Source organism: Hylobates moloch, unplaced genomic scaffold (assembly GCF_009828535.3).
Source record: "Hylobates moloch isolate HMO894 unplaced genomic scaffold, HMol_V3 SCAFFOLD_7, whole genome shotgun sequence".
In the NCBI taxonomy this organism is placed as follows: Eukaryota; Metazoa; Chordata; class Mammalia; order Primates; family Hylobatidae; genus Hylobates; species Hylobates moloch.
This window is the reverse complement of record NW_026652282.1, coordinates 45927995-45955904: the sequence shown is the minus strand read 5'-3', so window position 1 is coordinate 45955904 and position 27910 is coordinate 45927995.

The following is a 27910-nucleotide window of genomic DNA, read 5'->3' as shown; positions in this document are numbered from 1 at the left end:
AGATGGCAGCCTTCCCCTCCCCTTGGAAGCTCTGTCCCAGGGAAGCACAATGCTGCTACCAGTGACTGGCTGAAATTCCCCGCCTGTGGGTCTTGTCCTATGAGGCACTGTGGAAGTGGGAACCGCAGACTGTCACTGCTTGGCTTCTTGGATTCAGGCTCTTTCCTAGAAGTATGTACAGGGATCTAACTTCCCAGTTCACCAGAGTTGCAGTTACTTTTTCCAGGGAAGCCCAGAGCCAGAGTATCTAAAGCTCCTGAGTCTCCATGAATGCCTGAGTGGCTGCTCTGCCAAGGCTCTGATACGGGAGGGGGGCAGGGATGTGCTGGGTAGAGAAGGGCAGGATCCCTGGCAAGGGCTGCACCATCAGGCTTGTTCCCATGAACTTAAGTGAGAACTGGCACTCCTGTTTTCACACCAAAATGTTGCATTTTCCAAGACTACTCTGGCCTGCCATGCCTCTCATCCTGTGCCCATAAAGACCTGAGACCGTAGCAGGCACACACACAAGCACCTGGATGTCAAGAGGAGCAGAACAGCATACCAACAGACACCAGCAAACACCGGCAGGCCATTGGATGGCCAGATGGTGTGGAATTCGGTCAGGGGTGGTTGGAAGAGTCTGGCAACTGGGTGGCCCGACTCCAGGGGAAGACCGTCTTCCCACTCCATTCCCCTTTTGGCTCCCCATCCATCTCACTAAAAACTACTTCCACCACTCAATAAAACCTTGCACTCGTTCTCCAAGCCCACGTGTGATCCAATTTTTCCAGTACACTAGGGCAAGAACCCAAGATACAGAAAGTCCTCCCTCCTTGCAACAAGACAGAGGGTCTAATTGAGCTGGTCAGACCACAGACAGCAAAGCTAAAGGAGCATACTGTAATACATGCCCACTAGGGCTTTAGGAGCTGTAAACACTCAACCCTAGACACCGCCATGGGGTCAGAGCCCCAAAACACTCCCCATGACCTGCCCATATGCATGCTCTCCCTAGGGGTTTGAGCAGAAGGGCACCCAAGAAGTGAGCCACACCCCTGTCACACGTGAAGGGGATAAGGGAACTTCTTCTGTTTCAGCTCCATGTAGCTCTATGTATCAGACTGAAGGCCCTAGTGGAGTGGATTCACAAGGGGATCTCCTGACCTGAGGGTTGCAAAGATCCATGGGAGAAGTGTGGTTTCCAGGATCATACATTCACTCATCACTTCCCTGGGCAAGGGAGGTTCCCTTGGCTCTGTGTCACTCCCTGGTAGGCCATTGTCCTGCCTTGCTTTTCTCCAAGAACCATGGGTCAAATTGTTTTCTTGATTAGTCCCAATGTCAGTACCTGAATGTTTTAGTTGAAGGTGCTGTATTTACTCGCCCCTTCCGTTCCTCTCCATGAGAACCACACACCCTAGCTGCTTCTAGTCCATCATCTTGGCCACTCACCCTCATATCTGAAATTCTGTTATTTGCAGCAACTTGGATGGAACTGGATGTCTTTATATTAAGTGACATAAGCCAGATGCAGAAAGACAAGTATCACATGTTTTCACTCATATGTGGGAGCAGAGGGGGCAGGAAGGAGGTGGGGACTAAGTAATGTTGATTAATGTGTAAAAATACACAGTTACATAGAATAAATAAGACCTAGTGTTTGACAGATCAGTAGGGTGACTGTAGTTAACAATAATTGATTTTGCATTTCAAAATAGCTAGAAGATAATAATTTGAATGTTCCTACCATAAACAAAAGATAAATATTTAAGATGATATATATCCTGAATTACCCTTATTTTATCTCTACACATTATATTAATGTATCAAATTATCACATTTATATGGTTTGGATTTGTGACCCTACCCAAATCTCATGTCGAATCATAATCCCCAGTGTTGGAGGAGGAGCCTTGTGAGAGGTGATTGGATTATGGGGGCAGATTTTCCCCTTGCTGTTCTCGTGGTAGTGAGTTCTCATGAGATCTGGTTGTTTAAAAGTGTGTAGCACCTCCCCCTTTGCTACCTTCCTTTTTCTCTGGCCATGTAAGATGTACTTGCTTTCCCTTCAACTTCCACCATGATGGTAAGTTTCCTGAGGCCTCTCCAGCCATGCTTCCTGTACAGCCTGTGGAACTGAATCAAATTAAACCTCTTTTATTTATAAATTACCCAGTCTCAGGTAGTTCTTTTTTTTTTTTTTTTTTTGAGACAGAGTCTCACTGTCGCCCAGGCTGGAGTGCAGTGGCGAGATCTCGGCTCACTGCAGGCTCCGCCCCCCGGGGGTTCACGCCATTCTCCTGCCTCAGCCTCCAGAGTAGCTGGGACTACAGGCGCCTGCCACCTCGCCCGGCTAATTTTTTGTATTTTTAGTAGAGACGGGGTTTCACTGTGTTAGCCAGGATGGTCTCGATCTCCTGACCTCGTGATTCGTCAGGTAGTTCTTTATAGCAATGCAAGAACAGAATAATACACACATGTACCCTGAAAATATGTACATCTATTAGGTATCAAAAAAGAAAAGACCACTACAAGCCAATATCTCTCATGACCATGGTTGCAAAAATTATTAACACAATTTCAGCAAATATTAATAAAATCCAACAATCGAAAGGAATGAAATATACATTCTGACCAAGTTGTGTGTATTCCAGAAATACAGATGTGGTTTTACATTTGAAAAGCAATTTAATTTTCTTTATTAATATTCTAAAAATGTATAATGATCTCATAGATGAAGAAAACAATTGACAAAATCCAACATCCATTCCTGATAAAATGTCTCTCAGAAAAATGTGAATAGACAATACCTCTCCCAACCTGGTAAAGGGCAATTTCCTACAAGTAATATAACATTAAATGAGAGGCCAAATGCTTTCCACACAATATTAGGAAAAAAGGTATGAATAACCACTCTTCACCACCTCTGTTCAAAGTGCAATAAGCAATAAAGTAAGAAAATGAAATAAAACTAACATTATCAGAAAGGAAGAAGTAAAAATGTCTTTATCAGGAGATGATATGTAGAAAATCCTAAGGAATCTACAAAAGGCTACTAGTACTAATGATAAGTTCGGAAGTTTTCAGGATATAACATCAATCTATAGTAATAAACTATATTTCTATACTCTAGCAATGAATTCTATATACTGGTTAAATTAATGAACCAGCAATGTAGTAGAAATTGAGATAATATATTAACAAATTGATAAAATATTTTCAAGACCTGCATATTACTATAGCACACTAAGTAACTATATTACTTAGGGTAATTAAAGAAAATGTAAATAAATGGAGAAATGAGCTGTATTCTTAGATTTGTAGACTTAATGTTGTTAAGGTATCAATTTTCTCCAAATTGTTTTATAAATTTAATTTAATCACAATTAAAATCCCAGAAGGCTTTTTCTGTAGAAATTGATAAGGTTATTATAAAATTTATCTGATAATGCAAATGCCTTACAATAGAGAAAACAATTTTGACAAGAGCAAATTAAAGAACTTACACTATATGACTTCAAGAATTGTTACAAAGTAGTAGTAATTAAAACCATGAAATATTGAGGTATAAATGAACAGAAGTAAAGTTAATAAAGATACTCACACATAGAAGTTCAATCAATTTTTGACAAAGTTGACAAGGCAATTCAATAAATAAAAAATATTTTCAATAAATACTATGAATACAATTGGATTACTATTAACAACATAGTAAATTTCAATCACTACTTCATACAATATACAAAAAGTAACTGAAAAGGATTATAAACCTAAATTTAAAAACTAAAACTATAAAATTATTAGAAGAAAACATAAGACATAGAAAAAAGATCTTATTGACATTGTGTTTAGCAATGATTTCTTAAGTCGGACACAAAAAGAGCAAACTATATAAGAACAACATCAATAAATTGAACTTAATCAAAATTAAAATCATTTGGCTTTGAAAATACACTATTAAGAAAGTAAAAATGCTGCCATGCGCCGTGGCTCACACCTGTAATCCCAGCACTTTGGGAGGCCAAGGCAGGTGGATCACGAGGTCAGGAGACGGAGACCATCTTGGCTAACACGGTAAAACCCCATCTCTACTAAAAATACAAAAAGAAATTAGCCAGGTGTGGTGGTGGGCGCTTGTATTCCCAGCTACTTGGTAGGCTGAGGCAGGAGAATGGCACGAACCTGGGAGATGGAGCTTGCAGTAAGCCGAGATCGCACCACTGCACTCTAGCCTGGGCGACAGAGAGAGACTCCGTCTCAAAAAAAAAAAAAAAGGTAAGTAAAAATGCAATTTAAAGGGTATTAAAAATACTTGTAGACATACATACGATACTTGTATCTAGAATGTGTAGAAACGTTTACAATTCAAACATAAGAATACAAAACATGCAATAAAAATAGGGAAAATATTTGAAGAGACACTTCACAATGTAGATAAATTGAAGGCAAATCAGATATGAAAATATGCTCAACATCTTTAGTTATTAGGAAAATACAAATTACAAAAAAATAAGATGCCCCTACACAACCACTAAGATGGCTAAATTTAAAACATAGATTGACCATATTAAGTGTTGTCAAGGGTGATGAACAGTTGAAACTTGCATACACTTGGTGGTAATGTAAAATAATACCACCACTTTGGAAAATGGTTTGCTGGTTTCTTAAAAGCTTAAACACTCACCTACCATATGATCTAACCATAATACTCATGCATTTACCCAAGGGAAAAGAAAGAATGTGTTGTGATGGTTAATTTTATCTGTCAATTTGACTGGGCTAAGGGATACCCATATAGCTAGTAAAATGTTATTTCTGAGCATGTCTGTGAGGATGTTTCCAGAAGAGATTAGTATTTGAATAAGCAGACTGGCAGATAAAGATGCTGGTTGGAGCATAAGAAGAATGCTCTCACCAATGTAAGTGGGCATCACCCAATCTGATGAGGGCCTGAATAGAACAAAAAGTCCATTGATGGTAGTTTTGGCATAGGCATTGCACATAGGGAAGGCAAATCTGTATCCAGAGTAAGTATCTATTTCGCTAAGTACAAAGCACTGTCCCTTCCATAAGGGAAGCTATCCAGTGTAATCAACTGTCCACCAGGTTGATCACCCTGGAGACTGGTGCCATAACCTGGACTGAATGTTGATCTCTGCTGCTGGCAGGTTGGACACTCAGCAGTAGCCATAGCCAGGTCAGCCTTAGTGAGTAGTTCACGTTATTGAGCCCATGCAGAACCATCATCCCTGCTACCATGGCCACCGTTCATAACCTCACTGGACAATGATAAGAGTAACCAGGAATAGAAGCTTACTGGTAACCACAAAATAGATCAATCCTTTCCACTTAAGTATTAAAATACTCCTCTGCTGAGGTCACCCTTTGGTGAACATTTACATGGAACACAAATATCTTCACATTTATTGCCCATTAAAAGAGGTCTGGCTGGGCAAGGTGGCTCACGCCTGTAATCTGAGCACTTTAGGAGACCAAGGCGGGTGGATCACCTGAGTTCAGGAGTTCCAGACTAGCCTGGCCAACATGGCAAAACCCCATCTCTACCAAAAATAAGAAAATTAGCTGGGCATGGTGGCAGGTGCCTGTAATCCCAGCTACTTGGGAGGCTGAGGCAGGAGAATCACTTGAGCCTGGGAGGCAGAGTTTGCAGTGAGCCAAGATTGAGCCCTTGCACTCCAGCCTGGGTGGCAGAGCAAGATCTGTATCAAAAAAAGAAAAAAAAAGTCTACCCACATGTCTCTTCCCTAGAAATATTTGTCACCAATTTTCCAATTATGCCCTTTCCAAGTCCCTGACTATGTTTATAATTTGTATTTCCCTAATAAGCCAAATCATTGGCTACAGCTCACCAATCAGTACACAATAGTGTGTCTGGCTATTTCTCCTTCCAAGCAAAGTGTGCAACCAGGTACACTTTGCCCAAAGTTCTTCCCATTGGAAAGATTTCCCTTCATCAGTCTCAATTAGGAATAACCCAGAGTGGGCTATAGTGCTGCATCTGTCCAATTTTGAGTGGTATCCACATACGCGGAACCGTCTGTAAACTGGCCCCAAGTCTTCTCCTCTTCTGACAACTGATTGTAAGGTACTCTGTATGAGACCATAGGTATGAGCTGGAAGAGAGAAGGCAGTGTAGAAGGACTGAGGACCATGAGCATTTCAATCACTCTTTTATGTAACTTAACTGTGCATTCAGAGCCTGCTTAGGCCTGATCTGTATAGACTATTTCCATTTGATGATGGTTTGTAGCTAGCTTAATGAGATAACACCCATTCATGAATGGCAACTCAGGTTACATGGTAACTTAGTAGCCCAAGATCTAGCATTCAGTTTCTACTAAAGCCCAGTAGCAGACCAAGAGCTGTTTCTCAAAAGGAGGATAATTATCTGAGGATAATGGCAGGGACTTGTTTCAAAGTCCTGAAACATTGCACTGTGATTCACCTATAGGGGACTGCCAAAGATTCCAAACAGCATCTTTATCTCCCACTGTCACTTCAAGCACCATTGGATCTGATGCATCATATGGCCCAAGTGGCAAAGCAGCTTGCACAGCAGCCCAGACCTCTTGCAGGTCTTCTCCTGTTCTGGGCACCACTCAAAACTAGCAGCTTTTCAGGTCACTCAGTGAATGTGTCAAAGTAACACACCCATAAAAGTAATATGTTGCCTCCAAGACCCAAAGAGGCCCACAACACATTGTGTATCTTTTTTGGTTGTAGGAGAATCTGGATGAAACAACGTATCCTTCACTTTAGAAGGAATACATTGACATGGCCCACATCACTGGACCTAAAGAAATTTCAGTGAATTTTAGTCAGATTTATTTCCCACCCTCTGACACAGAAGTAAGTCTAGAGTAGTTTCTACTTCTTGCTCACTAGCTCCAATCAGCATAATGTCATTAATGTAATGGACCAGTATGATATCAGTATGAAGGGAAAGATGATCAAGGTCCATGCAAAGTAAATGATGGCATTGAGCTAGAGAACTGATGTAACTCTGAGGTATGTAGTGAAGGTGTGTTGCTGGCCTTGCCAACTGAAAAGAAACAGCTCTGGAGGGCTGGCCTTGTGGAAAAGTATAAAGAAAAATGCATTTGCCAGATTAATGGCTGCATACCAGGTACCAGGGAATATGTTAATTTGCTCAAGCAACGAAACAACATCTAGCACAGCAGTACAATTGAAGTCACCATTTGATTAAGCTTACAATAATTCATCATCATTCTCCAAGGTCCATTTATTTTCTGCAGAGTTCAAACAGAATTGAATGGAGTTGTAGTGGGAATCACTACACCTGCATCTTTGAAATTGTTGATAATGGCACTAATCTCTACCATTCCTCCAGGGATATAGTGTTGCTTTTGATTTACTATTTTCCTAGGTAGAGACAGTTCTAATGGGTTCCACTTGGCCTTTCCACCACAGTAGCCCTCATGGCACAGGGCAGGGAACAAATGTAGGAATTCTGCAAGCTGCTAAGTATGTCTATTCCAATTATGCATTCTGAAACTAGGGAAATAACCACAAGATATATTTGGGGACCTACTGTGAGACAGACCTGAGGTAAAACTTCAATGATCACCTGACCTCCATAAGCTCCTACTCTGACTGGAGGACCACAGTGACATTTGGGATTTCCTAGAGTCAGTGTCAGTTCAGAGCTGGTGTTGAGTAGTTCCCAAAAGGCCTTATTCTTTCTTTTCTCCAATGCACAGTTACTCTGGTAAAAGGCCATAGGTCCCTTTGGAGAAGGCTGGCAGAAAGATTAGCAGCATAAAATTTTGTTAGTGTATTGGGGTCTGTCCTCAAGGAAACCCAGCATCCCATTCATTCAAGGAGTTCTGGGTCTGTAAACTGGCTCAAGCCTGGTAATTGGTTGAGGGGCAATGACTCTCTTTTTTATGATTCAAGTTATATATTTATTCACTTGACCTAGAAATTTTCTGTTTATACATATCGAGTAAAGTTTGATCTTATAAGATCAAGCATAAATAACTTGCCAACGCCATGAGTCAGGCTATTCTGATTGCTGCCTTGACTCTGCTGTCCATCATGGTAACCATTTCCACCTTGCCTTTGGCTGATGAGTGCCATCTCTTGGCCTTGCCATCCCAGGATCCAGTTACTCCCAGTGCACTTAGGTTTTCCAATTGAGAGGCTATGGTTTCCACTGTAAAGTCTAGTCTATATAGAAGAGTAATCAAGGAGCTCTTTAAGGATACTGGGGCTCCACTCACAATTTTATTTCTTAAAGTATTGATGAAAGGTATGTCTCTAGAGCCTCCTTTGTGAATGAATAGATCTTAAATGACAAATCCACTGTAACATTCCAATCTCCCTAAGCTTTTGAATCCCTTCCTCTACATTAAATCAAGGGAAGTTGGGCATTTCCAATTCACTCACAGTGGGCCATATTTTAGTCCACATTTCAGCACACCAACCAAACTGTTAGAGCCATTTCTAATTCCCCAAGTTGCAACATTAAATGCAGAATCTCTGCTAAGTCAACTGTTATCAATATCAATATATAGTTGGCCTGATCAAAGTTTTTCCTTCTACAATTAGAATAAAAACTGGATGCCTACCTCTTGCCATATACAAAAGTAGAATGAAACTAGATGCCTATCTCTTGTCATATACAAAAATCAAATCAAAATAGATTGAAGACTTAAATCTAAGACCATAAACAATGAAATTACTATGAGAAAACATTGGTGAAAATCTCCAGGACTTTGGTCTGGGCAAAAATTTCTTGAGTAATTCGCAACAAGCACAGGCAACCAAAGCAAAAATGGACAAATGGAATCACATCAGATTAAAAAGCTTCTGCACAGCAAAGAAAACTATCAACAAAGTGAAGAGGCAACCCACAGAATGGGAGAAAATATTTGCAAGCTACCTACCTTTTTATTTTTTGTAGGTACCTAGTAGGCATATATATTTGTAGAGTGCATGAGATATTTTGATACAGGCATACAATGTATAATAATAACATCATGGAAATTGGGTATCCATCACCTCAATCATTTATCCTTTCTTTATGTTGCAAACAATCCAATTATACTCTTTGTTATTTTTAACTGTACAATACTTTTATTTATTCTCACTCTGTCACCCAGACTGAGTGCAGTGGCATGATCATGGCTTACTGCAGCCTTGACCTCCCAGGCTTAAGTGATCCTCCCACCTCAGCCTCCCATGTAGCTGAGACTGCAGGTGCACGCCACTACATGCAGTTAATTTTCATTTTATTTTATTTTATTTTTTGTAGAGACATGTTCTCTCTACGTTGCCCAGGCTGGTCTTGAACTCCCAGACTCAAGCCATCCTCCTGCCTTGGCCTCCCAAAGTGCTGGGATTACAGACAAGAGCCACGACACCTGGCATGTACAATAAACTTTCATTGACTGTAGTTATCCTGTTGTGATATCAAATACTAGATCTTATCTACTCTAACTATTTTTTGGTACCCATTAATTCACACTCCCCCTACCCCCACTACCCTTCCCAGACTCTGGTAAACATCATTCTACTCTCTATCTCCATGAGTTCAAGTGTTTTAATTTTTAGCTCCCATAAATATGTGAAGCTGCCTTTCTGTTTCGGGCTTATTTCACATAATATAATGTCCTTCAGTTTCATCCATGTTGTTACAAATGACAGGATCTCATTTTTTGTTATGACTGAATAGTACTCCACTGTGTATATGTACTACATTTTCTTTACCCATCCATCTATTGATGGATGCATAGGTTGCATCCAAATCTTGGCTATTGTAAGTAGTGCTGCAATAAACATGGGGATGCAGATATGTCTTCAATACGCTGATGTCCTTTCTTTGGGGCATATACCCAGCAGTGGGATTGCTGGATTGTATGGTAGTTCTATTTTTAGTTTTCTGAGGAACCTCCAAACTGTTATCCATAGTGGTTATACTAATGTACCCTGCCACCAACAGTGTATTAAAGTTCTGGTGCTTTATTTAGTTCATTTGGTGAAGTAATGTTTTCTTGGATGATCTTGATGCTTGTGGATGTTCCTCAGTGTCTGAGCATTGAAGAGTCAGGTATTTATTGTAGTCTTCACAGTCTGGGCTTGGTACCCATCCTTCCTGGGTAGGCTTTCCAGGTATTCAAAGGGATTTAGGTGCTGTATTAGGGGACACCCTAAGTCTAGTAATGTTATGGCTCTTTCAGACTCTGAGGTACTGCCTTGGTGGTCTTGGGTAAGATCATGGGGGAATTACCTGGATTACCTCACGGAGGTTCTTGTTTTCTTTCCTTACTTTACCCCAAACCAATTGAGTCTCTGTGCTGAGCTGCCTGGAGCTGGGTGTGGGATGACACAAGTACCTCTGTGGTACTCACCACTGGGACTGTGCTGGGTCAGACCCAAAGTCAGCATGCCACTTGGTCTTGCCCAATACCACAGTGACCACTGCCTGGCTACTGCCTATGTTCACTTAAAGCCAAAATGCTCTACAATCAGTAGGTGGTGAAGCCAGTCAGTCTTGTGTTCTTCCCTTAAGGGCAGCAAGTTCCCCCTTGCCCTGGGTGGGTCAAAAGTTGCTCTTCTGGAGCTAGGACCTGGAGTTCAGAACCTTAGGAATCTACCTGGTGCTCTGTTAAACTGTGGCTGAGCCGGCACCCAAGCTGCAAGACAAAGTCCTTCTCACACTTGCCTCCCCTATCCTCAAGTAGAGGAGTTTCTCCCCATAGCCACCACCACCCCAGGCCCACAGCAAGCACTGGCTGGTTAACACTGATGATTATTCAGAGCCCAAGAGCTTTTTTGTTAGCAGGTGATAGATCCTGCCAGGACTTGGTCCTTCCCTTCGAGGTAGCATGCTCCCTTCTAGTCCACAGTGTGTCAAGAAATGTCATCTGTGAGCTGGGGCTTGTAATGGGAGCCTTGGGACTATTCCTGTTGCCTTATCCTACTGTGGCTGGGCTGGTACCCAAGTTGCAAGACACAGTCCTCTTTACTCCCCACTCTCGTCTCTTCAAGGAGAATGTAGCAGTCTCTCCTGGAGCTGCAAGTTATGATGCCTGGGGTTGAGGGAGGGGTGACATGAGCACTCTCTAGGCTGCCCTAGCTGGTGTATCACTACATTGTCTACACTCCAAGTCTACCTGGCTTTGAGCCCAACATAGTACCAGGACTCACGTAGGAATTGCAGTCCTTGTGGCCGAGACTGTCTTTCAAGTTTATTTAGGGCCCCATAGCACTTTAGCCTGCAGTGGCATGGCTTGCTGGAACTCAGGTGTCGACTGCTGGGATGGACAATTCATCTCTGACTATGGCTGGTCTAAATGCTCCCTCCGTGGGTGCTGGTTGAGTTCTGCCCTGCATTGCTTTTGACTATGGTAGGGCAGCACTGAGTTTGAATGCATAGTCCCAAAATTTCAGTACTTTCCTTCCCCTAAGGCAGAGAGATTCTCTCTGTTCCATGTGGCCACTGCTGGGGGATACGAGAGGGGTGGTGTAGGCTACTTAAGAAAGACTGCGTTTCCTACCCTCTTCAGTGCCTTTTTCCTTAATATGATGTTAAAACAAGTACTGTGACCACTCCCTTGATATTTGGTTCTTTTGAAGGTGCTTTATTTATGTTCAATATGGTGTTCCTGTGTGGTAGGGGGAAACTTGCTGTAGGCTTCTATTTAGTCATCTTGCCCTGCCTCCCTGTTCTAGTATTCATTGTTTTGAGAGGCCTACATTGATACTTGTTATCATTTGGCATTTTGATCATATTCATACTAACAGGTGTGAAGTGATATCTCACTGTGGTTTTAATTTGCATTCCCCTGATGATTAATTATGTTAAGCACCTTTTCATCTACCTGGGAGACCCCAAATAGCCAAAGACATAATAAGAAAAGACAACAAATCTGGAGGCACCACACTGCCTAATTTTCAAGTATATTATAAAGATATAGTAATCAATAGATAATTGTACTGGCATAAAAACAGATACATCAACCAAATGAACAAAATAGATAGTTCACAAATATATCCACACGTATATGGTCAACTAATCTTCAAAAAAAGCAATAAGAATACACAATACAGAAAGGATATTCCCTCCAAATCTCATGTTGAAATGTGATTTTGAATGTTGGAGGTGGGGCCTAGTGGGAGGTATTGGACCATGGGGGCAGATCTCTCATGAATGGCTTAGTGCCATCCCCTTGGTGATGAGTAGATTCTAGCTCTGTTTATGGAAGATCTGGTTTTTTTAAAACAGTATGGAATCGCCCCCTTGTCTCTCTTGGTCCTTCTCTTGCCATGTGATATGCTTGCTCCTGCTTTGCCTTCTGCCATGAGTAAAAGCTCTCTGAGGCCTCACTAGAAGTGAAGGAGATGCTGATGTCACACTTTTGTACAGTCTGCAGAACTGTAAGCCAATTAAAAAACCTCTTTTCTTTATAAATTACCCAGCCTCAGGTATTTCTTTATAACAATGCAAAAATGGACTAACACAGGGTGTCTCTATTTTATTCCATTGGTCTATATTTTTGTCTTTATGCCAGTATCATACTGTTTTGATTCTGGTAGCTTTATAGTAAGTTTTGAAACTAAGAAGTGTGATTCCACTAACTTTTCCTCTTTTTCAAAATTGTTTTGGCTTTTTGGGGTTCCTTTACCATCTATATAAATTTTAGGATGAAGTTGTCTATTTCTGCCATAAACATTACTGGAATTTTGATAGGAATTGCATTCAATTTGAATTGCTTTGGGTAGTATGGATATCTTAAAAATATGAAGTCCTAAAATCCATTAACACAGGATGTCTTTCCATTTATTTGTGTAATTATCTAATTTCTTTCAGCAATATTGTATAAATTTTAGTGTATAGGTTTTTCATTTCTTTGTTTAAATTTATACCTAAGTATTTTTATTTGATGCTATTGTAAATAGAATTGTTTTTCTTAATTCCTTTTTCACATTGCTGATTCTCAGTGTGTAGAAACATGACGGATTTTTGCATGTTGCTTTTGTACCTTGCAATTTGGTTGAATTCATTTATTTAGTTCTAAGTGTGTGTGTGTGTGTGTGTGTGTGTGTGTGTTTATTTGTTAGGCTTTTCTACATATAAAATCATGTAATTTGTGAGTAGAGATAATTTTACATATTTCTTTCTGCTTTGGATGAGTTTTATTTCTTTTTCTTCCCTAATTGCTCTAGGTAGAACTTCCAACAGCATATTGAATAGAAGTGGGAAAAGTGGGAACCCATACCTTGTTCCTGATTTTAGAGGAAAAGTTTGCAGTTTTTCACCATTGGCTATGATGTTAGCTGTGTGTTTTTCACATATGGCTTTTATTATCTTGAAATAATTCCCTTCTAGCCTCAGTTTGCTGAGGGATTTTTAAATATAAAACAGTATTAAGGGGGGTGGAGCCAAGATGGCTGAATAGGAACAGCTCCAGTCGACAGCTCCCAGCGTGAGCGATGCAGAAGATGGGTGATTTCTGCATTTCCAACTGAGGTACCAGGTTTATCTCACTGGGGAGTGTCAGAAAGTGGGTGCAGGACAGTGGGTGTAGCGCACCGAGAGTGAGCCAAAGCAGAGTGAGGCATCCCCTCACCCAGGAAGCACAAGGGGTCAGGGAATTCCCTTTCCTAGGCAAAGAAAGGGGTGACAGATGGCACCTGGAAAATTGGGTCACTCCCACCCTAATACTGCACTTTTCCAATGGTCTTAGCAAACGGCACACCAGGAGACTATATCCCATGCCTGGCTCAGAGGGTCCTACATCAACAGAGCCTCACTCATTGCTAGCACAGCAGTCTGAGATCAAACTGCAAGGCGGCAGCGAGGCTGGAGGAGGGGTGCCCACCATTGCCAGAGGCTTGGGTAGATAAATAAAGCAGCCAGGAAGCTCGAACTGCATGGAGCCCACCACAGTACAAGGAGGCCTGCCTGCCTCTATAGACTCCACCTCTGGGGGGCAGGGCATAGCCAAACAAAAGGCAGCAGAATCCTCTGCAGACTTAAAAGTCTCTGTCTGACAGCTTTGAAGAGAGTAGTGGTTCTCCCAGCACCCAGCTGGAGATCTGAGAACGGACAGACTGCCTCCCCAAGTGGGTCCCTGACCCCCGAGTAGCCTAACTGGGAGGCATCCCCCAGTAGGGGCAGACTGACACTTCACACGGCCGGGTACTCCTCTGAGACAAAACTTCCAGAGGAACGATCTGGCAGCAACATTTGCTGCTCACCAATAACCGCTGTTCTGCAGCCTCTGCTGCTGATACCCAGGCAAACAGCGTCTGGAGTGGACCTCCAGCAAACTCCAACAGACCTGCAGCTGAGGGTCCTGACTGTTAGAAGGAAAACTAACAAACAGAAAGGACATCCACACCAAAACCCCATCTGGACGTCACCATCATCAAAGACAAAAGGTAGATAAAACCACAAAGATGGGGGAAAAACAGAGCAGAAAAACTGGACACTCTAAAAATCACAGTGCCCATCCTCCTCCAAAGGAACACAGCTCCTCACCAGCAATGGAACAAAGCTGGACGGAGAATGACTTTGATGAGCTGAGAGAAGAAGGCTTCAGAATCAAACTACTCTGAGCTAAAGGAGGAAGTTTGAACCCATGGCAGAGAAGTTAAAAACCTTGAAAAAAATCAGACAAATGGCTAACTAGAATAACCAATGCAGAGAAGTCCTTAAAGGACGTGATGGAGCTGAAAACCAAGGCATGAGAACTACGTGATGAATGCACAAGCCTCAGTAGCCTATTCGATCAACTGGAAGAAAGGGTATCAGTGATGGAAGATCAAATGAATGAAATGAAGTGTGAAGAGAAGTTTAGAGAAAAAAGAATACAAAGAAACGAACAAAGCCTCCAAGAATTATGGGACTATGTGAAAAGACCAAATCTACATCTGATTGGTGTACCTGAAAGTGACAGGGAGAATGGAACCAAGTTGGAAAACACTCTGCAGGATATTATTCAGGAGAACTTCCCCAATCTAGCAAGGCAGGCCAACATTCAGATTCAGGAAATACAGAGAATACCACAAAGATACTCCTCGAGAAGAGCAACCCCAAGACACATAACTGTCAGATTCATCAAACTTGGAATGAAGGAAAAAATGTTAAGGGCAGCCAGAGAGAAAGGTCGGGTTACCCACAAAAGGAAGCCCATCAGACTAACAGCGGATCTCTTGGCAGAAACTCTACAAGCCAGAAGAGAGTGGGGGCCAATATTCAACATTTTTAAAGAAAAGAATTTTCAACCCAGAATTTCATATCCAGCCAAATTAAGCTTCATAAGTGAAGGGGAAATAAAATCCTTTATAGACAAGAAAATGTTGAGAGATTTTGTCACCACAGGCCTGCCCTAAAAGAGCTCCTGAAGGAAGCACTAAACATGGAAAGGAACAACTGGTACCAGCCACTGCAAAAACATGCCAAATTGTAAAGACCATCAAAGCTAGGAAGAAACTGCATCAACTAAAGAGCAAAATAACCAACTAACCTCATAATGACAGGATCAAATTCTCACATAACAATATTAACCTTAAATGTAAATGGGCTAAATGCTCCAATTAAAAGACACAGACTGGCAAATTGGATAAAGAGTCAAGACCCATCAGTGTGCTGTATTCAGGAGACCCATCTCACAGGCAAAGACACAAATAGGCTCAAAGTAAAGGGATGGAGGAAGATCTACCAACTAAATGGAAGACAAAAAAAGGCAGGGATTGCAATCCTAGTCTCTGATAAAACAGATTTTACACCAACAATGATCAAAGGAGACAAAGAAGGTCATTACATAATGGGTAAAGGGATCAATTCAACAAGAAGAACTAACTATCCTAAATATATAAGCACCCAACACACGAGCACCCAGATTTATAAAGCAAGTCCTTAGAGACCTAGAAAGAGACTTAGACTCTCACACAATAATAATGGGAGATTTTAACACCCCACTATCAACATTAGACAGATTAATGAGACAGAAAGTTAACAAGGATATCCAGGAATTGAACTCAGCTCTGCACCAAGCAGACCTAATAGACATCTACAGAACTCTCCACCACAAATCAACAGAATATACATTCTTCTCAGCACCACACCGCACTTATTCCAAAATTGACCACACAGTTGGATGTAAAGCAGTCCTCAGGAAATGTAAAAGAACAAAAATTATAACAAACTGTCTCTCAGACCACAGAGCAATCAAACTGTAACTCAGGATTAAGGAACTCAGGATTAAGAAACTCACTCAAAACCGCTCAACTACATGGAAACTGAACAACCTGCTCCTGAATGACTAATGCGTACATAACGAAATGAAGGCAGAAATAAAGGTGTTCTTTGAAACCAATGAGAACAAAGACACAACATACCAGAATCTCTGGGACACATTCAAAGCAGTGTGTAGAGGGAAATTTATAGCACTAAATGCCCACAAGAGAAAGCAGGAAAGATCGAAAATTGACACCCTAACATCACAATTAAAAGAACTAGAGAAGCAAGAGCAAACACATTTAAAAGCTAGCAGAAGGCTAGAAATAACTAAGATCAGAGCAGAACTGAAGGATATGGAGACACAAAATCCCTTCAAAAAATCAATGAATCCAGGAGGTGTTTTTTTGAAAAGATCAACAAAATTGATAGTTCTTTAGCAAGACAAATAAAGAAGAAAAGAGAGAAGAATTAAATACGTACAATAAGAAATGATAAAGGGGTTATTACCACTGATCCCACAGAAATACAAACTACCATCAGAGAATACTATAAACACCTCTACACAAACAAACCAGAAAATCTAGAAGAAATGGATAAATTCCTCGACACATACACCCTACCAAGACTAAACCAGGAAGAAGTTGAATCTCCAAATAGACCAAAAACAGGCTCTGAAATTGAGGCAATAATTAGTAGCTTACCAACCAAAAAAAAGTCCAGGACCAGACGGATTCACAGCCGAATTCTACCAGAGGTACAAGGAGGAGCTGGTACCATTCCTTCTGAAACTATTCCTGTCAATAGAAAAAGAAGGAATCCTCCCTAACTCATTTTATAAGGCCAGCATCATCCTGATACCAAAGCCTGGCAGAGGCAAAACAAAAAAAGAGAATTTTAGACCAATAACCCTGATGAACATTGATGCAAAAATCCTCAATAAAATACTGGCAAACTGAATCCAGAAGCACATCAAAAAGTTTATCCACTATGATCAAGTGGGCTTCATCCCTGGGATGCAAGGCTGGTTCAAAATATGCAAATCAATAAATGTAATCCAGCATATAAACAGAATCAAAGACAAAAACCACATGATTATCTCAACAGATGCAGAAAAGGCCTTTGACAAAATTCAACAACGCTTCATGCTAAAAACTCTCAATAAACTAGGTAGTCATGGGATGTATCTCAAAATAATAAGACCTATTTATGACAAACCCACAACCAATATCATACTGAATGGGCAAAAACTGGAAGCATTCCCTTTGAAAACTGGCACAAGACAGGGATGCCCTCTCTCACCACTCCTATTCAACATAGTGTTGGAAGTTCTGGCCAGGGCAATCAGGCAGGAGAAAGAAATAAAGGGTATTCGATTAGGAAAAGAGGAAGTCAAATTGTCCCTATTTGCAGATGACATGTTTGTATATTTAGAAAACCCCACCATCTCAACCCAAAATCTCCCTAAGCTGATATGCAATTTCAGCAAAGTCAGCATACAAAATCAATGTGCAAAATCACTAGCATTCCTATACACCAATAACAGACAGAGAGCCAAATTGTGAGTGAACTACCATTCACAATTGCTTCAAAGAGAATAAAATACCTAGGAATCCAACTTACAAGGGATGTGAAGGAACTCTTCAAGGAGAACTACAAACCACTGCTCAATGAAATAAAAGAGGATACAAACAAATGGAAGAACATTCCATGCTCATGGGTTGGAAGAATCAATATCGTGAAAATGGCCATACTGCCCAAGGTAATTTATAGATTCAATGCCATCCCCATCAAGCTACCAATGACTTTTTTCACAGAATTGGAAAAAACTACTTTAAAGTTCGTATGGAACCAAAAAGCCCACATCACCAAGACAATCCTAAGCCAAAAGAACAAAGCTGGAGGCATCATGCTACCTGACTTCAAACTATACCACAAGGCTACAGTAACCAAAACAGCATGGTACTGGTGCCAAACAGAGATATAGACCAATGAAACAGAACAGAGCCCTCAGAAATAATACCACACATCTACAACCATCTGATCTTTGACAAACCTGACAAAAACAAGAAATGGGGAAACAATTCCGTATTTAATAAATGGTGCTGGGAAAACTGGCTAGCCATATGTAGAAAGCTGAAACTGGATCCCTTCCTTACACCTTGTACAAAAATTAATTCAAGATGGATGAAAGACTTAAATGTTAGACCTAAAACCATAAAAACCCTAGAAGAAAACCTAGGCAATACCATTCAGGACATAGGTACGGGCAAGGACTTCATGTCTAAAACACCAAAGGCAATGGGAAAGAAAGCCAAAATTGACAAACGGGATCTAATTAAACTAAAGAGCTTCTGCCCAGCAAAAGAAACTACCATCAGAGTGAACAGGCAACCTACAGAATGGGAGAAAATTTTTGCAATCTAACCATCTGAAAAAGGGCTAGTATCCAGGATCTGCAAAGAACTTAAACAAATTTACAAGAAAAAAAAAACCCATCAAAAAGTGGGCAAAGGACATGAACAGACACTTCTCAAAAGAAGACATTTATGCAGCCAAAAGACACATGAAAAAATGCTCCGCATCACTGGCCATGAGAGAAATGCAAATCAACACCACAATGAGGTAACATCTCACACCAGTTAGAATGGCGATCATGAAAAAGTCAGGAAACAACAGGTGCTGGAGAGGATGTGGAGAAATAGGAACACTTTTACACTGTTGGTGGGACTGTAAACTAGTTCAACCATTGTGGAAGACAGTGTGGTGATTCCTGAAGGATCTAGAACTGGAAATACCATTTGACCTCGCCATCCCATTACTGGGTATATACCCAAAGGTCTATAAATCATGCTGCTATAAAGACACATGCACACGTATGTTTATCGCACCCCTATTCAAAATAGCAAAGACTTGGAACCAACCCAAATGTCCAACAGTGATAGAATGGATTAAGAAAATGTGGCACATATACACCACGGAATACTATGCAGCCATAAAAAATGATGAGTTCATGTCCTTTGTAGGGACATGGATGAAGCTGGAAACCATCATTCTGAGCCAACTATCACAAGGACAGAAAACGAAACACTGCATGTTCTCACTCATAGGTGGCAATTAAACAATGAGAACACTTGGATACAGGATGTGGAACATCACACACTGGGGCCTGTTGTGGGGTGGAGGCAGGGGGGAGGGATAGCATTAGGAGATATACCTAGTATAAACAACGAGTTAATGGGTGCAGCACACCAACATGGGACATGTATACATATGTAACAAACCTGCACATTGTGCACATGTACCCTAGAACTTAAAGTATAATAATAATAATAAAAAAGGCTGTCTCTTAAAAAAATAGATAAAATTAAAAAATAGATTAAAAATATATTTATTTCAGTATCTACTAACCCATACAACATGTGCAGATTGCAACAAATATTATAAGGCATAAAGTGAGGCAACAGAAATTAAGCCTGAAGAGAGACAAAGCAATCATAAAAGCAAGTTCAGATGTGATGTAGACGTTGGAAATATCAGGCAGGGAATTCAAAACAACTATAATTAGTGTGTTAAAGTGTCCATTGGAAAAGGTAGGCAGCATAAAAGATCAGATAGGCAATTCAAGCAGACAGAGGCAAACTATAAAAAATAAAAAAGAGACATTACAAATAAAACATACAGTAACAGAAATGAAGAATGCCTTCAACAAGATCAACAGTAAACTCAAAACAGCTATGAAAGAACCAGTGAACTTCAATACAGGTCAAAAAATTATCTACTTTCAAATACCAAAAAAAGTGAAGAAAACAGAATAGGGCATCCAAGAGCTAAAGGACAATATCAAAGAATTTAATATATGTGCACTTCCATAAATAGAAGAAATGGAGAGTGGATCAGAATACATATTTGAAGAAACCATGGCCAAGAGTTCTCTGAAATTAGTGACAGACACCAAGCCAGAGATCCAAGAAGTCAGAGAGCATCAAGCAGTATAAATACCAACACACACACACACACACACACACGCAGACACACACACACACGCACGCACACAACTAAGCATATACTATTCAAAATTCTGAAAACCAAAGGAAAAGAGAAAATCTTGCAGATAGTCATAGGAAAAAAAAGACATATTACCCACAAAGGAGAAATGATAAGATTTACAGCAGAATTATCATTGGAAAAAATGCAAACAAGAAGACAATTGACTGACATCTTCCATGAGTTGGAAAAAAAATTGCCAATCAAGTATGTTTTACCCAGCAAAACTGTGCTTCAAAAATGAAGGCTGGGTGGTAGAGCCAAGACGGTTGACTAGACACAGCCAGGAAGAGCTTCCCCCACTGAGAGATTAGACCATCAAAAAGACAAGCACACTCCAAGCAGAGCTTCTGAAGCAAGGCATTGATGGTGGATAGATGGAGGATGCAGACCCTGGGGTAAAGGGAGAGGAAACTGGGAACTCTGCATGAGGTTGCCAAACACTAGGACTCATTCCTGGCCTCAAGTGGCTCCTGGGGAAGAGGTGAGTAGGCATGGGGTGGCCTACTTTCACCATAAACATTATGAATACTAGCTGCAGGAGATCTCATGACCTCCATGGACATTTGAGCTGTCAGGGAGAGCTGCTTGAAGAGCTAGCCAGGATGGGACTCCAGCCTGCATGGAGCCCAGAGGGTTTAGCATAGGAATGGCTGCAGTGGAGCACAGCCAGTGATGTCCATTTACCAAGGCTTACCATGCTCCTCTGGGTGGCTTTGGCCTTTGTAGACTGTCAAGTATGGACAGAACAGGGCTATCTTGCCTGTGAAATGGATCCAGTCAGATTTGAGCAGGCCCCTGTTTGCTGGCCTCTCTCAGAGTACCTTCCTGGCCATGCCCACTTGAAGCACAGTCTCAGATGTTCAACTGAGGAGCATCCCGGTGGCAAATACCATAATTTCTTCATTGGCAGATCCCACCTAACCATTGGAGAGCTTCTGCAGATGATCCCCTATCAGCATGCACCCACCCACAGGCTTCCCCCACTGCCTTGCCAGCATGTACTTGGCCACACCCTCCCCCTACCACTTTGCTGGCATGTGTAAGCATGTGAACTTTGCTGCCTAGCCACTGCCAGCACAAGTGCATATATATGGTTCATGCTTCTGCACCACATGTACTGGTGCATGCACATGTGGACCCCACTGCCTTACTCCCACCCTGCCAGCACTGTTATGCATATGCCAGCATGGGCCTTGCCACCTCTATAAAATGATTTTGCCTGCATCCCCCATCAGAGTGTTGTTGCCAGTGGACCAGGAACATCTTGGCCCCTCCAATGCAGCAGATGGTTAATTTTGAGGGGCCAGATAACAAAGCCATGGGCTTGGGCCCAGTCCTCTAGTGTTACAGCATGCAGCCCAGGAGTTCTGAGCTGAGTCTTGGCCCTCTGAAATCATCCAGAAATGAAGCCAATGGACTGAATCCAACTTATACTAAAGTCAAGCCCTTAAGGACATCAAAGAATATAAAAGTGAAAAGCCCCATGCAAAACACAGCACCTTCAAAGATTAAAAGAACATCAGATGAGAAAGAGCTGACATAAGAATCTGGCAACTCAAAAAACCAGAGTGTCTTCTTACCTCCAAATGACCACACTAGCTCCTGAGCCATGGTTCTTATCCAGGCTGAAATGGCAGAAAGGAAAGGCATAGAATTCAGAATCTGGATGGCAATGAAGATCATCAACATTCAAAAGAAACTTGAAACCGAATCCTAGGAATCTAAGGAACCGAGTAAAATGATACAAGAACTGAAAGGTGAAAGAACCATTTTAAGAAAGAAGCAAACTGATCTGATAGAGATGAAAAGTTTACTACAAGAATTTTGTAATACAATCAGAAGTATTAACAACAAAATAAACCAAACTGAAGAATCTCAGAGCTCAAAGACCAGTTCTTCAAATTGACTTAGACAAAAATAAAGCAAAAAGAATAAAAAGAATGAGCAAAACCTCTGAGAAATATGGGATTATGTAAAGAGACCAAACCTATGACTTATTGGTGTCCATGAAAGAAAGGGAGAGAGAACAAGCAACTTGGAAAACATAGCTGAGGATATTATCCATGAAAATTTCCCCAACCTCAATAGAGAGGTCAACAATCAAATTCAGGAAATGTAGAGAAACCCTGCAAGATACTATACAAGACAACCATCCCCAAGACACGTAATCATCAGATTCTCCAAGATGAACATGAAAGAAAAAATCTTGAAGGCAGCTAGAAAGAAGGGGCAGGTCATCTACAAAGGGAGCCCTGTCAGACTAACAGCAGAACTTTCAGCAGAAACTCCACAAGCCAGGAAAGCTTGGGGGCCTATATTCATCATTCTAAAAGAAATGAAATTCCAATCAAGAATTTCATATCCAGCCAAACTAAGCTTCATAAGTGCAAGAGAAATAAAATAAAATCCTTTTCAGACAAGCAAATGCAAAGGGAATTCATTACCACCAGATCTGCCTCACAAAAGATCCTTTAAAGGAGTGATAAATATGGAAATGAAAGACTCTTACCAGCCAACACAGAAACATGCTTTAGTATATAAACCATTGACACTAATAAAACAATGACACAGGAGGTGGAGCCAAGATGGCTGAATAGGAACAGCCCCAGTCTACAGATCCCAGCGTGAGCGACACAGAAGACAGGTGATTTCTGCATTTCCATCTGAGGTATCGGGTTCATCTCACTAGGCAGTGCCAGACAGTGGGTGCAGGACAGTGGGTGCAGTGCATCAAGCATGAGCTGAAGCAGGGCGAGGCATTGCCTCACTCGGGAAGCACAAGGGGTCAGGGAGTTCCCTTTCCTAGTCAAAGAAAGGGGTGACAGATGGCACCTGGAAAATCAGGTCACTCCCACCCTAATACGGTGCTTTTCCAACGGGCTTAAAAAACGGCACACCAGGAGATTATATCCCGCGCCTGGCTCGGAGGGTCCTATGCCAACGGAGTCTCACTGATTGCTAGCACAGCAGTCTGAGATCAAACCGCAAGGCAGCAGCGAGGCTGGGGGAGGGGCGCCTCCCATTGCCCAGGCTTGATTAGGTAAACAAAGCAGCTGGGAAGCTTGAACTGGGTGGAGTCTACCACAGCTCAAGGAGGCCTGCCGGCCTCTGTAGGCTCCACCTCTGGGGGCAGGGCACAGACAAACAAAAAGATGGCAGTAACCTCTGCAGACTTAAATGTCCCTGTCTGACAGCTTTGAAGAGAGTAGTAGTTCTCCCAGCACCCAGCTGGAGATCCGAGAGCAGGCAGACTGTCTCCTCAAGTGGGTCCCTGACCCCCAAGCAGCCTACCTGGGAGGCACCCCCCAGTAGGGGCAGACTGACACCTCACACGGCCGGGTACTCCTCTGAGACAAAACTTCCAGAGGAACCATCAGGCAGCAGCATTTGCAGGTCACCAATATCTGCTGCTCTACAGCCATCACTGTTCTGCAGCCACCGCTGCTGATACCCAGGCAAACAGTGTCTGGAGTGGACCTCTAGCAAACTCCAACAGACCTGCAGCTGAGGGTCCTGTCTGTTAGAAGGAAAACTAACAAACAGAAAGGACATCCACACCAAAAACTCATCTGTATGTCACCATCGTCAAAGACCAAAAGTAGATAAAACCACAAAGATGGGGAAAAAACAGAGCAGAAAAACTGGAAACTCTAAAAAGCAGAGTGCCTCTCCTCCTCCAAAGGAAAGCAACTCCTCACAAGCATCGGAAGAAAGCCGGACGGAGAATGACTTTGACAAGTTGAGAGAAGAAGGCTTCAGACAATCAAACTACTCTGAGCTACAGGAGGAAATTCAAACCAATGGCAAAGAAGTTAGTTAAAAACTTTGAAAAAAAATTAGACGAATGGATACCTAGAATAACCAATGCAGAGAAGTCCTTAAAGGACCTGATGGAGCTGAAAGAAAAAGCTAGAGAACTAGGTGAAGAATGCAGAAGCCTCAGGAGCTGATGCAATCAACTGGAAGAAAGGGTATCAGTGATGGAAGATCAAATGAATGAAATGAAGTGAGAAGGGAAGTTTAGAGAAAAAAGAATAAAAAGAAACGAACAAAGCCCCCAAGAAATATGGGACTATGTGAAAAGACCAAATCTACGTCTGATTGGTGAACCTGAAAGTGACGGGGAGAATGGAACCAAGTTGGAAAACAATCTGCAGGATATTATTCAGGAGAACTTCCCCAATCTAGCAAGGCAGGCCAACATTCAGATTCAGGAAATACAGAGAACACCACATAGATACTCCTCAAGAAGAGCAACTCCAAGACACATAATTGTCAGATTCATGAAAGTTGAAATGAAGGGAAAAAGGTTAAGGGCAGCCAGAGAGAAAGGTCGGGTTACTCACAAAGGGAAGCACATCAGACTAACAGCGGACCTCTTGGTAGAAACTCTACAAGCCAGAAGAGAGTGGGGGCTGATATTCAACATTTTTAAAGAAAAGAATTTTCAACCCAGAATTTCATATCCAGCCAAACTAAGCTTCATAAGTGAAGGAGAAATAAAATACTTTACAGACAAGCAAATGCTGAGTGATTTTGTCACCACCAAGCCTGCCCTAAAAGAGCTCCTGAAGGAAGCACTAAACATGGAAAGGAACAACCGGTACCAGCCACTGCAAAAACATGCCAAATTGTAAAGACCATCAAGGCTAGGAAGAAACTGCATCAACTAACGAGCAAAACAACCAGCTAACATCATAATGACAGGATCAAATTCACACATAACAATATTAACTTTAAATGTAAATGGGCTAAATGCTCCAATTAAAAGGCACAGACTGGCAAATTGGATAAAGAGTCAGGACCTATCAGTGTGCTATATTCAGGAAACCCATCTCACGTGCAGAGACACACATAGGCTCAAACTAAAGGGATGGAGGAAGATCTACGAAGCAAATGGTAAACAAAAAAAGGCAGGGGTTGCAATCCTAGTCTCTGATAAAACACATTTTACACCAAAAAAGATCAAAAGAGACAAAGAAGGCCATTACATAATGGTAAAGGGATCCATTCAACAAGAATGGCTAACTGTCCTAAGTATATATGCACCCAATACAGGAGCACCCAGATTCATAAAGCAAGTCCTTAGTGACCTACAAAGGGACTTAGGCTCCCACAAAACAATAATGGGAGACTTTAACACCCCACTGTCAACATTAGACAGATTAACAAGACAGAAACTTAACAAGGATACCCAGGAATTGAACTCAGCTCTGCACCAAGCAGACCTAATAGACATCTACAGAACTCTCCACCCCAAATAAACAGAATATACATTTTTTTCAGCAGCACACCACACCTATTCCAAAATTGACGACATAATTGGAAGTAAAGCACTCCTCAGCAAATGTAAAAGAACAGAAATTATAACAAACTGTCTCTCAGACCACAGTGCAATCAAACTAGAACTCAGGATTAAGAACATCACTCAAAACCACTCAACTACATGGAAACTGAACAACCTGCTCCTGAATGACTACGGGGTACATAACGAAATGAAGGCAGACATAAAGATGTTCTTTGAAACCAACAAGAACAAAGACACAACATACCAGAATCTCTGGGACACATTCAAAGCAGTGTGTAGAGGGAAATTTATAGCACTAAATGCCCACAAGAGAAAGCAGGAAAGATCCAAAATTGACACCCTAACATCACAATTAAAAGAACTACAGAAGCAGGAGGAAACACATTCAAAAGCTAGCAGAAGGCAAGATATAACTAAAATCAGAGCAGAACTGAAGGAAATAGAGACACAAAAAACCCTTCAAAAAATTAATGAAACCAGAAGCTGTTTTTTTGAAAAGATCAACAAAATTGATAGACCACTAGCAAGACTAATAAAAAAGAAAAGAGAGAGGAATCAAATAGGCGTAATAAAAAATGATAAAGGGGATATCAGCACCAATCGCACAGAAATACAAACTACCATTAGAGAATACTACAAACACCTCTACACAAATAAACTAGAAAATCTAGAGGAAATGGATAAATTCCTTGGCACATACCCTCTCCCAAGACTAAACCAGGAAGAAGTAGAATCTCTGAATAGACCAATAACAGGCTCTGAAATTGTGGCAATAATCAATAGCTTACCAATCAAAAAAAGTACAGGACCAGATGGATTCACAGCTGAATTCTATCAGAGGTACAAGGAGGAGCTGGTACCATTCCTTCTGATACTATTCCAATCAATAGAAAAAGAGGGAATCCTCCCTAACTGATTTTATGAGGCCAGCATCGTCCTAATACCAAAGCCTGGCAGAGACACAACAACAAAAAAGAGAATTTTAGACCAATATCCCTGATGAACATCAATGCAAAAATCCTCAATAAAATACTGGCAAACCAAATCCAGCAGCACATCAAAAAGTTTATCGATCATGATCAAGTTGCCTTCATCCCTGGGATGCAAGGCTGGTTCAACATATGCAAATCAATAAACATAATCCAGCATATAAACAGAACCAAAGACAAAAACCACATAATTATCTCAATAGATGCAGAAAAGGCCTTTGACAAAATTCAACAATGCTTCATGCAAAAACTCTCAATAAATTAGGTATTGATTGGACATATCTCAAAATAATAAGAGCTATCTATGACAAATCCACAGCCAATATCATACTGAGTGGGCAAAAACTGGAAGCATTCCCTTTGAACACTGGCACAAGATAGGGATGCCCTCTCTCACCACTCCTATTCAACATAGTGTTGGCAGTTCTGGCCAGGGCAATCAGGCAGCAGAAGGAAATAAAGGATATTCATTTAGGAATAGAGGAAGTCAAATTGTCCCTGTTTGCAGATGACATGATTGTATATCTAGAAAACCCCATTATCTCAGCCCAAAATCTCCTTAAGCTGATAAGCAACTTCAGCAAAGTCTCAGGATACAAAATCAATGTACAAAAATCACAAGCATTCTTATACACCAATAACAGACAAACAGAGAGCCAAATCATGAGTAAACTCCCATTCACAATTGCTTCAAAGAGAATAAAATACCTAGGAATCCAACTTACAAGGGATGTGAAGGACCTCTTCAAGGAGAACTACAAATCACTGCTCAATGAAATGAAAGAGGATACAAACAAATGGAAGAACATTCCATGCTCATGGGTTGGAAGAATCAGCCATCCCCATCAAGCTACCGATGACTTTCTTCACAGAATTGGGAAAAACTACTTTAAAGCTCATATGGAACCAAAAAAGAGCCCACATCGCCACGTCAATCCTAAGCCAAAAGAACAAAGCCAGAGGCATCATGCTACCTGACTTCAAACTATACTACAAGGCTACAGTAACCAAAACAGAGATATAGATCAATGGAACAGAACAGAGCCCTCAGAAATAGTGCCGCATATCTACTACTATCTGATCTTTGACAAACCTGACAAAAACAAGCAATGGGGAAAGGATTCCCTATTTAATAAATGGTGCTGGGAAAACTGGCTAGCCATATATTGAAAGCTAAAATTGGATCCCTTCCTTACACCTTATACAAAAATTAATTCAAGATGGATTAAAGACTTACATGTTAGACCTAAAACCATAAAAACCCTAGAAGAAAACCTAGGCAATACCATTCAGGACATAGGCATGGGCAAGGACTTCATGTCTAAAACACCAAAAGCAATGGCAACAAAA